The sequence below is a fragment of the Chiloscyllium punctatum genome, chromosome 9 (assembly GCF_047496795.1).
Source record: "Chiloscyllium punctatum isolate Juve2018m chromosome 9, sChiPun1.3, whole genome shotgun sequence".
NCBI lineage: Eukaryota > Metazoa > Chordata > Chondrichthyes > Orectolobiformes > Hemiscylliidae > Chiloscyllium > Chiloscyllium punctatum.
The window spans coordinates 36,439,479-36,446,472 of NC_092747.1; the positions used below are offsets into that span (position 1 = coordinate 36,439,479).

Consider the following 6,994-nt stretch of genomic DNA (forward strand, 5'->3'; position numbering starts at 1 on the left):
CATTTCCAGCATATGTCCTGCTTTTGTAACCCCAATATGGGTGGTCCTATTTAGTATCTCAACCAAGATAACTCCCAGGATGATGTTAAGGATTTGATGATGATGATGTCATTAAATATCTTGGCCAGATTATTATGTTCTCTCTTGTTGAAGATAGTCCATTATTGCCTGCCACTTGGGCAGCATGTGTTACTTGCAAATTTTCAGGCCTGGTCTGAATATCATCCAAATCTTGCTGAATATGGACAGGGACTGCTTCAGTATCAGAGAATCTGAAATGGCGCCGAACATTGCGCAATCATCAGATGGTAGGTCACTGAAACAGTTGAAGATAATTGGGCCAATTCAATGACCTCTTGTAATGTTATCCTAGGACTCAGTTGATTGGCTCCAACAGTCACAACTATGTTCCTTTTCTGGCATGACTTTAACTAAGAGGGAGTTTTTTTGTCCTGATTTCTATTGAATTCAGTGAAGCTGACTGATGATCCTAAATTGGTTGGTAGCATAACTCCTTGCAGATCCAAAATGAGCCAGCAACTGCAGAGTCACGAGCTATATTAGATACTGTGTTGTGAAGTTTGCAAGTGTGTGCTGCTTGGGTACACTTGGTTTGCTTGTTGCAAACAGCTGATGTTACAATCATTTTTGATATGATTTGCCAGTCTTTGGGACATGGTCATCTGCAACCGTGGCATCACATTGGCACCAACATTCATACTCAACGTGTTAGGCAGAATATCTTTTTGGCTTGCTGGTAACACTCTGGTAATGGTATCACCATTAGTGTTGCTACTGCATAGTACAACATGAAACAGCTAACTTCCCATGTTGCTTAAACTTTTGAAATAACCTTGTCCATCCAGTGTAATCTGAGGTCGACTCAAACTCCACACTGATAAACGCAAGAATCCAATTGATGCACTTATACCTCAGATAATAAGATATTAATAATTAAACAATAAGATGATGTTTTAATAATTTATTCGTAGTCACTGCTATTTTGTCAGTTAAACTTGTCACTCAACTTCTGTGCTGCCACATGACTATTTCAATTTGGAATTGTTCATTATTCTATATAAATTAGCAATCCCATGCACTTAGAGTCGTGGAGTCATAGAGATGTACAGCATGGAAACAGATCCATAGGTCCAACTTATCCATGCTTACCAGATATCGTAACCTAATCTAGTCCCATTTGCCAGCACTTGGCCCGTATCCCTCTACATTATTCATATTCATATACTCATTCAGATGCCTTTTAAATGTTGGAATTGTACAAGTCTCCACCACTTTTTTTGGCAGCTCATTCCATACACGCACCGCACTCTGCGTAAAATGGTTGCCCCTTAGGTCCCTTTAAAATTTTTCCCCTCTTACCCTAACCTATGCCGTCTAGTTCTAGACTCTCCCACCCCAGTGAAATGACCTTGTCTATTTACCCTATCCATATCCCTCATGATTTTATAAACCTCTATAAGGTGTTACAACACGGGGTAAACGCCTCCGCTAATTTACACTAAGCACACAGAAAAGCTCACCTCACCTCGTAATCTGTATGAGTGACAGAGAGCTACCCAAATTTCATTAATAACAGAAAAAAAAGAATGTATTCTTTAACTCCAGAAGAGAACATTAAACAACAACTAGCTACACTGTAAGGATCCTTTGCCTTAATAATTTATCTACTTCCCACTCTATAACAATGTACTGATCCAATAAAGCCCCTATTAAATTTACAGTAAATCAATTTTTGAAACCAGTTGCCGTCTTCGGGAGTCGAACTTCCTCTGTCTGTAGATTTCCTCTGGATTATCTTTGGTCTTCTGCTGCACAGATATTTCACCCTTTAGAAAGATGATCAGCGGGTAGTCTGAATAGAGGTACTTTCCCAACAAAGATTGAAAGTGTGAAAGCAAGTTATTCTTGGGTACTTTGGAATATCTCTCAGTTATCTAATAAAGAACAGCTAATTTATCTTGGTGTTCTTGTTTAGCTCTTCAAGAATATCTAAGGAGAAAATAGAAACATAAACTTGAAAACTACTTTGTCTGAATTTCAGCCAATATCGAATGTGCTTGTGTTCCATTTATGCATTTTATCAATGTCAAATGGAATCACTAAGTAATAAATCACTTACCATAAAAGAATTTGAATTCGTAATATCTCTTAGTCTCTCCGGCTAACTGTTCAAAATGCCTGCTTCTATACCCCAAATCATCGGATCGTCTCATTTGTTTGATGTTGTCGAAACAGTAAAATTCAAATTTGATTGGGTTTTAATATCTTGGAGCATAATTTAAATGGTTGAATTTGAATTGTTGTGGAAACATAGCAAGGAAGCTCAGCTATTTGTTTCACAGCCAATATTGTATCTTCAAATTATCCAGCACACCCTGTGCCTGCAGTAATTGTCATGACAGGCTTGCCCTCTTTTCAACTTTCACTCTCGCTTAAAGGTACAGTACACACCTTCAACTCCACAACAAAGGTCATCCCTCAGCCTCTGATGCTCCAGAGAAAAGAGTCCCAGCTTATTCAGCCTCTCCCAATAGCTCAAATCCGCCGATCCTAACAACATTCTTGTAAATCTTTTCTGAACCCTTTCAAGTTTCGCAACATCCTTCCAATAGGAGGAAGAAGGAGGGAGAATACTTTCAAATTAGATACATTGTCTACATTTTTGGAAGCAAACGCTGTACTATCTGGTTGTTTTCATAGCATTTGGATCAAGTTAGTGGGCGGCACGATGGCACAGTGGTTAGCACTGCTGCCTCACAGCGCCAGACACCCAGGTTCAATTCCCGACTCAGGCGACTGACTGTGTGGAGTTTGCACATTCTCCCCGTGTCTGCGTGGGTTTCTTCCAGGTGCTCCGGTTTCCTCCCATAGTCCAAAGATGTGCAGGTCAGGTGAATTGGCCATGTTAAATTGCCCGTAATGTTAGGTGAAAAGGGGTATATGTAGGGGTATGGGTGGGTTGCGCCTCGGCGGGTCGGTGTGGACTTGTTGGGCCGAGGGGCCTGTTTCCACACTGTAAGTAATCTAATCTAAAAGTTGTGAATTTCTATTTTAAGTCCCAAAACATTCTACAATGATTAATAAAACTGAATGACTAAAGTTGTTGCTGCATACATCTCTATGTTCATGATCAATTGAAAAACAATTGGCATAGCAATAGAATTTGATATCTTATGTGATGAAATTGTTTTTTAAAGGATTATTATATAAAATATTCTGCTATTGATATCATGTTGTTCTGGTCTGTTTAAAAATTCTGTTATTTTTAGTTGATCAGATTATTTTTACTCCCAGAATACGAAAGGAAAAATTATCTAAAAATTCAACAGCATGTTTTGGACTCAAAAGTTCATCTTGTGGTGAGTGAGAAAAAAACTTTGAAGAAGACTAATTGGACTTGAATGAAGTATTGATGACAGAATTGTATACACCTGCTAAGTTTTTTTGTGTTTTGTTTGCACTGTTTCAATGATGAACTTATTCTAATCATGCATATATTTTTTGATTCATTGTAATTTTTGATCTTGCTGAGAAAGGATATATTTTGTCAAAGCTTTTCACCTTATAACTATCTGAGCAGCTGAGGGGTGAAAACAGACAGAGAGTCCATTTGCCAATCAATCAGCACTCTCCTCTCATGCAATATAAAGATGGTTTTCCCCTTGAATTGCTATTCTTGCAAATTTTCCAAATGAGTGCAAGATGTGAAGCCTGCAAAAAGAATTTTCTTTCAGGAATGCCCAAGTTCTATACTATTCAAATTACTAATTTTGAATAATACAGTGAAGCTGTACAGTTTCACAGCAGCAGTCATAACTGGAAGACATTCTTGTGGATAAAAATTCAGAATAAAAGCGGTATTCCATAAAATTTCAAAAGACAAATCAAATTTCTATGAATTATGTACCAAAATACTCACGATCCTGCACACGAGAAAATAAAGTCGTCAATATAGTATCGAAGTTGGATGTTTGAAGTTCAGAATATATTGTTTTGGATTTTGAGATGGCTGTTCTCCTATTTCATTTCTGAGAGATGTATAATTTCTGTTTATCTTGTTTGATCCATTTCATATACTATATAGTAGTCCAGCTCGACAATGATGGTTGGAGTGCAACTTGTATTTGCTTAGATTGGAATTGAATATTTTCCTTTTAAATTGCATGTAGATTTATAGATTTGGTTCATCTTGTACCAACATTCTGAACTTTGTTATGCCTTGAAAGGGGAGGAACTGAGTAGAAATACTTTCCCAACAGAGATTGAGAGAAAGTGTGAAAGCAAGTTACTCTTGGTTACTTTGGAATATCTCTCAGTTGTCTGATAAACAGCGTATCATGATCAAAAATAGCTCATTTATCTTGGTGTTCTTGTTTAGCTCTTTGAGAATATAAAGGAGAAATCAGAAGCATAAACTTGAAAACTACTTTGTCTGAATTTCAACCAATAACCAATGTGCTGTGTTCCATTTATGCATTTTTAAAATGTCAAATGGAATCACTAAGTAATAAATCAGTTACCGTAAAAGCAATATAAGATGTTTTGATTTTTAATATCTCATGCCTAACATTCTAATTTAACTTGTCATTTAAGAAAATAAGCTCTTAAAGTAAAAACAAAATGAAAAATAAGTATATAAGAAAAAGAGAATACAATCAGTTGAATTGTATTTTCCATCCTCAAATTTAATGGGCTAATGTAGATGTGCTTTTACCTTCATGTTTCAAATCCCAATTGGTATTTCATGCTAAGACTAAACTCACGAACGTGACACATTTAGAACATATTGCCCGAAAAATGCATTTTGAAGGATCCAAAGTAATTTCGTTTGGAAGATTGTGGCTTCCTTTCATGGCAACAAACATCTATGCTGAATTATTGTAACAGAGTATACAGTACAATCTGTCCAATATATCTGGTATTTCTTTCACTTCCTAATGAAATAAAAGTTTACTGAAAGCATGATTGCCTAGTGTGCAGATATTGGATCTGTATGCACATATTGTTACCTTGACACTGGTGTGATTCTGGATGGCATTTTCCACATTACTGCTCAGATTAAAACATAGAACAATACAGCGCAGTACAGGCCCTTTTGCTTTGATATTGCGCTGACCTATGAAACTGATCTGAAGCCCACCTGACCAAACTATTCCATTATCATCCATATATTTATCCAATGACCATTAAATGCCCTTAAAGTTGGCAAGTCTACTACTGTTGCAGGCAGGGGGTTCCATGCCCTTACTACTCTTAGTAAAGAACCTACCTCTGATGGGCAGCACGGTGGTTCAGTGGTTAGCAATTTGCCTCACAGTGCCAGGGACCCGGGTTCGATCCCAGCCTCAGGCGACTGTCTGTGTGGAGTTTGCACATTCTCCCCGTGTGCAAACAGGGTTTCCTCCCACAAGCCAAAGGTGTGCAGGTCAGGTGAATTGGCCATGTTAAATTGTCCATAGTCTAGATTAGAGTGGCACTGGAAAAGCACAGCAGGTCAGGCAGCATCCGAGGAGCAGGAAAATCGACTTTTTGGGTAAAAGCCCTTCATCAGGAATGGAGGCAGGGGGCCTCCAGGGTGGAGAGATAAATGGGAGGAGAGTGGGGCTGGGGAGAAGGTAGCAAAGACTACAATAGTGAATGGGGATGAAGGCGATAGGTCAGAGAGGAGAGTGGGGAAGTTAGCAAAGAGTATGATGGGTGGATGGGGGTGGGGAAGGTGCCACCGCAGGAATTGCAAAACCTGTGCCCACACCACCTCCCTCACCTCCATCCAAGGCCCCAAAGGAGCCTCCCACATCCATCAAAGTTTCACCTGCACATCCACCAATATCATTTATTGTATCGTTGCTCCTGATGCAGTCTCCTCTACATTGTGGAGACTGAACGCCTTCTCGCAGAGCGCTTCAGGGAACATCTCCGGGACACCTGCACCAATCAACCCCAACATTTCAACTCCCCCTCCCACTCTGCTGAGGACATGCAGGTCCTGGGCCTCCTCCACTGCCACTCCCTCACCACCCGACGCCCACATCTCATTTTCTGCCTCGGAGCACTTCAACCCCAGGGCATGAATGTTGACTTCACCAGTTTCTTCGTTTCCTCATTTCCCCTCTCCCCACCTTACTCTAGTTCCAAACTTCCAGCTCAGCACCATCCTCATGACCTGTCCTACCTGCCAATCTTCCTTCCCACCTATCCGCTCCACTCTCCTCTCTGACCTATCACCTTCATCCCCACCCCCATCCATTGTACTCTTTGCTACTTTCCCCCACCCTCGACTTGCCCTTCACAAAATCGTGTTGACTATCCTTAATCAAATTATTTTTCAGATGATTATAAATCCTATCTCTTATAATCCTTTCCAGCACTTTACCCACAATCAAAGTAAGGCTCACTGGTTTGTAATTACCAGGGTTGTCTCGACACCCCTTCTTGAACAAGGCAACAACTTTTGCTATTCTCCAGTCTTCTGGGACTATTCCTGTAGATAATGACAACATAAAGATTAAAGCCAAAGGCTCTGCAATCTCCTACCTAGCTTCCCAGAGAATATTAGGATAAATCCAATCTGGTCCAGGGGACTTGTCTTTTTTCACACTTTCCAGAATTGCTAACACCTCCTCCTTATGAACCTCAATCGTGTCTAGTCTAATAGGTTGTATCTCCATAGTCTCCTCAACAACATTGTCTTTTTCCTGTATGAATACTGCCACAAAATATTAATTTAGCGCCTCTCTTATCTCTTTAACGTCCACACACAACTTCCCAGTACTATCCTTGACAGGTCCTAATCTTGGTCTAGTCATTCTTTTATTCCTGACATAGCTATGGAAAGCTTTACGGTTTTCCTTGTTTCTGCCTGCTAAAGACTTCTCATTATCCCCTCCTGGCTCTTCTTAGCTCTCTCTTTAGGTCCTTCCTGGCTAACTTGTAACCCTCAAGCGCCCTAACTGAGCCTTCACATCTCATCTTT

At 39.8% G+C, this 6,994-nt stretch overlaps 1 protein-coding gene across 2 annotated transcripts in view; it reads left to right on the plus strand.

Moving 5' to 3' along the window:
- Window positions 1-6,994, plus strand: part of LOC140481289 (uncharacterized) — an 88,560-nt gene that overhangs the window by 73,520 nt on the left and 8,046 nt on the right. For both annotated transcript variants that reach the window (XM_072577234.1, XM_072577233.1), the window contains exon 11: window positions 3,316-3,380. The gene's annotated coding sequence lies outside the window, so the exon portion shown is untranslated. The remainder of the gene's footprint in view (window positions 1-3,315; window positions 3,381-6,994) is intronic.